This window comes from Carya illinoinensis, chromosome 3 (genome assembly GCF_018687715.1).
Source record: "Carya illinoinensis cultivar Pawnee chromosome 3, C.illinoinensisPawnee_v1, whole genome shotgun sequence".
Taxonomy (NCBI): domain Eukaryota; kingdom Viridiplantae; phylum Streptophyta; class Magnoliopsida; order Fagales; family Juglandaceae; genus Carya; species Carya illinoinensis.
Genome location: NC_056754.1, coordinates 20,438,542 through 20,446,820, shown reverse-complemented (window position 1 = coordinate 20,446,820; position 8,279 = coordinate 20,438,542).

The window sequence follows — 8,279 nt, the reverse complement described above, 5'->3', positions numbered from 1 at the left end:
GGGAGTCCTTTGCAGACACACCAATGAGGGATGGAGTTGTCAATTGGCAAAAATGGGGGAAGTGCAAACTATGACAGTGCACTTGGAGTTCCCCACCTTCTAAGGTGAAGACCTAGCTGGATGGATTTACAAGATAAACTAGTTCTTTTTCTTTCATAATACTATGCCACATCCTTGCATTAGGTTAGCCTTATTCCATATGGAGGGAATAGCCTCGATTTGGTTCTAGGACTTGGAGGAGTTTGGTCAACTCACGGATTGAGACTTTTTATCAAAGCTTTGTTGATAAGGTTTGGACCCAATGTCTGTGATGACCTTGTGGAAGCCTTCACTAGGTTGAGACAACAGGGATCTGTAGAAGACAACAAAGCCAAATTTGAAACCCCATCAAATAGGTTGAGAGGACTGTCTGACACTTATAAAATGAGTGGTTTTCTCAATGGGTTGAGAGATCACATAAGGCTGCATATAAGGATGTTTAATCCACCCAACCTAACATCTGGATATAGCTTGGCGAAAATACAAAATCTAAACCTGTCCAAGAAAACTCCTAAGTTTAGTACCCTGTACTCCATTGGCCCAGAGATACTCAAGAGATCCAACCTACTGTGGTGAAGTATAGTAAAAATATGCCTAAACCCTCCATGCCTATCCAAAAGATTAATCAGACTCAAATAAAGGAATTGAGAGAAAATGGTCTTTACTATTAATGTAACGCAAAGTGGAACCCATGGCATAAGTGCCAAAATTCAAAATTATTCTTGCTAGAAGAGATATTGTGTGAGAAGGAAGGGAGTTGTGATCAAGAAGAAGTATTGGTTGTGAGTGATGAAGAAACTGAAGGGGTGAATTTAAAGGTTACTCATGGGAACCTTTGAGATTTCTTTACATGCATTGACAGGGTCTCTTAATCCTAAGACCATGAGAATTAAAGGGAAGATTAGTGTTAAGTGGCTAACCATTTTGGTGGACACAAGTTATGCACATAATTTTTTAGACCCAACAGTTGTAAATAGGGTAATGGAGAGTCAATATTAGGGTAGCTAATGGAGAGTTGATCCCTAGTGAGGTAAAGTGTAGTGGAATCAGGGTAAAAATTCAAAGAACCACATTTCATGTGAAAGCTTAGGTATTGGTGTTGGCAAGTTGTGACATGGCTACTGGCATTCAATGGCTTAGGGAGTTGGGGTTAATTTTATGGAATTTCAAGAAACTCACTATGAAGTTTAGTTATGGTGGAGAAATAGTAGAACTCCAGGGGCTAGAGCCATTATTTTCTTTAATATGGAGTTAAGGTCAGGGTATCATCATATTCAGGTTAAGCCTACAGGTATACATAAAAATGCCTTTAAAACCCATGCAAGGCACTACAATTCCTAATGATGCCCTTTGAATTGACAAATTCTCTTTCAATCTTCTAAAGTCTAATGAATTAGATATTCAAACCCGACTTAAAGAAGTTTCTACTCTATTTTTTGACGATATTTTGGGGTACAACAAGATAGAAGAAAAGCATGTGAAACACCTACAAGTGGCTTTGGAGACTCTAAGGCATCATCAACTATATACTAAACTTTCTATATGTCACTCTGGATGCAATGAAGTTGCTTATCTTGACTATTTGATCTCTGCTTAAGGGGTGAGAGCTAACCTAGATAATCTACAAGCAATGAGGGATCGACCTCTACCAAATTCCTTAAAAGCATTGTGGGGTTTTTTGAGTTTGATTGGTTATTACCTCAGATTTATCAAAGGTTGTGGTGGGATTGCAGTACCTTTAACTAGGATGTTGAAGAAGGATGGCTTCCATTGGAATGAAGAAGCCAAGGTTGCCTTTTACAAGCTTAAGGAACCTGTTACATAACCTCCTGTGTTGGGGCTGCCATACTTTTCTAAATGTTTCACCATTGGATGTGATGCTTCAGGAATTGCCATAAGAGCAGTGTTAATGCAACAAGGGAGACCTTTAGCTTTTCTTAGGCAAACTTTAAAAGGAAGGTAATTGATGTTGTCTACGTATGAAAATGAGATGTTTGCTCTTATTTCAGCACTCCTCAATTGGAGACTTTACCTTTTAGGACATACTTTTGTGGTTAAAACTGACCAACAAAGTCTTAAAAACTTAATTGATCAAAAGGTGGGTACCCTATGCAACAAAGGTGCATCTCTAAGCTATTAGGTTATGATTTCATAGTGAATCATAAGAGGGGTGTTGAAAATAGGGTTGCTGACACCCTATCCAGGAAGGAGATAGGAAAAGAGAAAACTCTAATGCTAATATCCTTCCCCTCTGTGGATTAGATGAATGATTTAAAAGCAACCTATGCCTTAGATGAGTAGTTGCAAGACCTAATTTTCCTTTTCAGAAAGGGTAATTTAAGCTCAGATTATGTTGAGAAGAAGGTAATGCTCTTATATAAGAACATATTGTACATCTCTCAACATGAGAAATTTAATAAGAAGAGACTATTGGAGTTAACCCACAGTAGCTTTTGGGGTGGGCACTTTGGCTACGACAAGACCATACATAGGGTGAGAATGGATTTTTACTAGCATGGTGTTAGACCCCACGTAAAAATACCCTAGGACTTGGACTTAACACTTAAGATCCTAACTAGTCTAAGTTGCGATTTTTTTTTAAAGGAAATTTTAGAGCTTAATTGGCATAAGAATTTATACCATTGATTTAGTTAGAATTATTACAATATTTTAGTGTTTTAATAATTTTATGGATAAATGCAATAGTGGTATGACACATGGCATATTGATGGGCTAAGTGTTAGATGGATTTAGAGAAGCCAAAGAGTATTTTATTTAGGATCCTAATTCACTAAGGATGAGATGGGCTAAGGATAGATTTAAAAATCTTAGGCCTAACTTAGGGATATAAGTTCCTAAAGGACACTAGATATTAGGCTCAATGTAATGGATATAAGTCTATTGGGCCTAACTTAGTAAGAGTAAAGACCATTAGCCCAGTCTAAGAAAGACCCTTGATTAGGACCCAACCTAGTGAGCATTTGAGGCCATAGATAGGCCTTATAAATTTGGACATAAGACCCATAAAATAGCCCACTCCAAAGCCCACATATACCATACTATTGGTTTCCCTTAAACCCAAGCTGAACCACACGACCCTAGGGTTCTCTCCCAACCATGGCTAAGCTTCTAACTTGAGTTAAGAAGCACTATTCATCTCACACATGAATAATAATATAAGCATCATGATTTTTCTATAGTTTTCTTTAAATTATTTTCTTCATAACTATGATCTGAAATTTTTTGATTTATAATTGTTTTGCATCATTATTAGACAACCCTAGAAGGTTAGGCTCAACTCAACCCATGTCAGTTAAAACCAAGCCATGTCAATGCCAACACAAACACCAATCAACACCCTTGGTGCATCACCATGCACCACTTTATCAAACATGCCCCAAATCCATGCCTCTTCCAAAATTTTTCAAAGGGTTTTCTGCACATTCATACCTCATCATATCACCTAAGAATTAGACCTAGCAAGACGTGAAATACTTCCAAGAAACAAAAGCTAAAAATCCAACTATTCTCACAGAAAGTGTTGTTGAATTCAAACTGAATACCCTTTGCTCTTCAAGGAAGTTTTGCTCTTAAAAGAGCCACCTCCACATGCCACCACATCTGCCCTCCAATCCCAAAGAAGTGCTTCAAAGCACTCAAATACATGTTTGTCCATTTATCCACCAAAGGCAACGAAACCGATTGACAATAGGACAGGGTTGCATATGTCACTCGGTTGAACCACCACCATCCTTATTGCCCTCTACTTTTTGCTCATATATGATCACTTGGCAGCCAATCAAACCTCCCTTCCTCACCTAAAAAGCTACTAAATGAAGTCATCATACATGCAAAACAAAGTTACAAAAATGAAAAAAAAAAAAAAAACTAGCTAGCTTGAAAGAATCAAGCCGACATTAGCATGATTTCATGTTGAAAATTTGTTTTGATTTTTGTTTTAAATTGTGAACTAAGGTAGCCCCTGCACTCATAGACTCATTGTAGCACCTGGCCATGAAGTTATAAGGCATTATTCAATTGACCAAGCATGAAAAAATCTAGAATTTTGCACTCATCACTCAATCACCTATCTCCACCACTCAGAAGCTTCACCCTTCAACCAAACCAATGCTTCTCACTCTCCATAGAGTCCTATAAATACCCCCCTTCACCCCTCACTTCCTCACACCACTCCTCAAATCATTCCTCTAGTGTTCTTGAGAGCTATTCAATCTTAGTGTGAGAAAAGTGAGAAAAAGAGTGAGTTGAGAGTTGTTCTTGAAGTGAGTTGAGTTTGGGAGCTCAAGGGCCAGTGGTAGAGCCACATTGTACCAAAGAGGGCCATGGTCCCCCCAAAACTGTTTGAAATCATATAATAACTCCTAGATTTTATGTATAATTTTATAAATATAGAAAATGCCCCCACAAAAAAATTATAATCTCCATATGCTCTCTAATTTTTTTTTTTAAAAATCAATATACCTATAAATGTCTCTCTCTCTCTCTCTCTTTTTTTTTTTTTTTTTTTTTTATTTTATAGTCCCAAAATTCTGTTTAATTTCTATATATTATCTATTTTCAAGGATGTGGTTTTTCTAAAATTAAAATTAAAATGAAATTTAGGAGAAATAATAAACCTACTAATATGAATCCCAAAGTTTTTTGTTATACAATATTGGGTTTCTTAAAATGGAATCTAAAGGGAATATACAAGAAAAATTATTTAAGAATGATGATCTATATGAAAAATAGTTTGTAGTTATGTTTTTATAATTTTTCAATCTCTTTTTAATTTATATAAAAGAATTGATGTTTGCAGTCCTAGGATCATGTGCAAGTCCCACCCCCTCCCTTTGAAAAAAGTAGATAAATCTAAGATCCACATGAAAAAAATTATTTTTTAATAGTGGACTCCACTTTTTTTTAAAATAAGTGCGTAGAGCTTGCATACCCTGTATTTAGCATTACTTTTTACATAAATGTGTCATATAATAGAAAAGTTAGCCCCCATCAACAGAATTGCAAGTTCCGCCATAGTCAAGGGCCACGATTTCTGTAAGTAATCTTACTCTATCTTGTGTTAATTTTTAAAATGACATTTTTGGCTTTGAGTTATGGCATAAGAATGAGAATTTGATTGAGTTTAGATGAGGTTTAACTTGAATGATGCAAACTAGGTCATATTTGAAGTATTGATTGAATAATTTGTTTTGGGATGAGATTTTAGCCATGGCATGTCTTGATATGATTTACTAATGTATTGAAAGAATCTTTGAAGGATTAAATTAAAGGTAAAAAGCATGCCATGATAGGTTTATAAATCCATAACTTGTGTTGATCATCAAGCATGTTTCGGTGTCACTTGACTAAAGTTTATTTTATGAAGTTTTGATTGAATTTCCTCAACTTGAGTAATGAGAATTTAGAGAAGCCTTGTGATTAGGATAAGAATAAAAATTCATGATTTATATCGGTTTTAAATCTCTCTTTGACAAGGAAAATCTAGAAACATCATTCATATACTGCATATACTTAGTTTATGGTTTAGTGATGATTTGGCTTTTGATCAATGCATAAGTGTTGGGATGAATTCATATGACCATAATCTAAGTTATAAATATGTCCCTAATATTATATTCATGGTTGCCACTCAATGAGTTTTGAGCACAAATGCATCTATAAGGGTTATAGATTTAAAATCACATATAGGCCCAAATAGCTGCATGCCACGTGTTGGTTGATTTTGACATAGTTTTGAATTGATTCTTGCAATTATAAGTTTATAAGGTCTATTATATTCATGGTTGCCACTTAATGAATTTTGAACGCACATGCATCTATAAAAGTTATAGATTTAAAATCACATATAGGCACATATAGATGTATGCCACGTGTTGGTTGATTTTGGCATAGTTTGAATTGGTTCTTGCAATTATAAATTTATAAGGTCATATATGGATTTAGAACATAGAAAATATGATGATTTTGAAATTTGAGGTCAAATTTTAAATAGTAAAAATTTAGGGCCTTACTAGCAATTGTGGGAAAGTATAGGGGCAATTTTGTAAATATTAAATTTTTGAACCATTTGATTATGAACATCTACCTAGTTATGCAATTTCAAACTTAGAATACCTCTACTAATAGCCACACCAATTTCCTAACATTTAGAAAGTTTGTAAATTAGCCTCTAAGTTACTCTTAGATAATTTATTTATGATTTATGTATAAATGCATCATTCATGATATAAATGTCATTTTGAGCATGAAACATCACGTTATATGATCCATTAGATATTTGATTACATTACAGTGTAATTCTCACCATTTTAGCATATTATATGAAATTGTTATTTTTACATAAAACATACTTCACAAGCACATGTCATAAAAATATTTTCAAGCATAGTATGAAAGAAATTTTGTCACAACCCCAAAGGTTAAGATGAAGACTTATCCTAGTGAAACTCTTTTGTCCACTCTGAAGTAAATAAGAATGGAGTGGAAATCCCTAAGTTAACAAATAATCGTTAATGGGTTTCAAATTAGTTCTTTTTAAAGAATGTTGAAACGAAATCATTTATGGCACCTAATGCTGGTAGGTGCATATGTGTTACACACCGAAATAAAGAAGCACATAAGAGAAGAACTGAGGAGAAGACTTGAAGTGTTGAGATTGGAATGCTAGGGTTAATGTCAGAAGGCATTAAGCAGTTTTGGGCTTACAGTTGGACTGGACTTGATTAGAAGCGTGCGTGGGCTGTGAGAAGACCATGGGCTTGGCCCAAGAACTATCTTTTATTGCTTTATGGTTTTCCTTGTAATAATCTTGTGTTGAGGGACAATTTGGTCATTATTCATCTTTAGTATATCTAGGTAAGTAACCGCCAGAAGAACTATCGAGAACTTAAATCATTTTATTTGCTGTTTGTTTACTGGAGGAGCTCCCCTCGAAAAGAGCCTTTGCTATTTTCAATCAAATACATATGCTATTTCCATTCATTTGTGTGATTAATTTTCCATCCCTCTTTTGATCTCTTACAACATGTTATGATGAAATATTATGATGCAATGTTATGATAAAATTTTATGATGAAATATAATGTTACTAATGCATTGAGAATAAGTCTGCAACAATGTTGTTTTAACATGAGTTGTATTACGGTCATTGATAAGTACTCACAGTGAATGAGGAGCTGTGACGATACCATAAATTATGTTCTTGTTGATGATGGCTCTAATAATGTTGACATGTTATATTTTGATAAGATAATGTGAGAAATGTTCTCTGTAAGAAAATGTGTATCAAAATTTTTTGAAAATGTTGAGGAATCTGGATGGGAGACAAATATTTATTTTTCTGCATAACATGCATCTCATGTTTATAATTTATCATGCATAACTTATCTTTGTGCAAATTGGTTGTTTAACTTAATGAGATTTCAAGAAATCTCATCGTGGTAGTTCCACTACAATTCCCCCTGAAATGGTAGAAATTGTGTCATGACCGATAGAGGACAAATAAGATGAACCACTGGCTACAAATGATTGAGGATGAGCCAGATTTGGAGAAGAGGATGGACTTCATTCTGATGTTCATAGCTCTGACTCTATATAAAATAGAGTGGATGCGAGCTAGTCAGATAATGTATTATAGGATTCTATCTATCTCTCATGTTATGTTGAACCTATGAGATCCTCTTAAGTGTGGAAGTACTTATTTATGGTTAATTAATATATTTGGGATGTTTAGTTTATTTTGGTATCAATTATTTTTATCACTCTTATTTCCACTGCGATTATTATACACTGCTTGTTGCAAACTATAATGCATTTCGTATTACATGTCATGAATGAGGATATGTAATCTTGTGTCCCATGTCCCAACACTCCAAATCTCTATTACATCCCAAGTGGCGGTTTGGGGGCATTACACATGGGATAAAAAATGATTTTGAAACATTTCACATGTGAGTGTGATGTGTGTCAGAGGAAAAATGTGGATAATACCCACCCAAGTGATTTACAACAACCCTTGCCTATTCCCTCCCAACCCTGGACCCACATATCAATAGATTTTGTTGAAAGACTACCTAGTTCCTATGGTTTAACAATTTATGGGTAGTTGTTGATAGACTCACCAAATAAAATCACTTCACCTCTGAAACACCTCTATACAACCACGATTTTACTAAGTTATTCCTCATTAACACCTTCAAATTACATGGACTCCCCTGTTG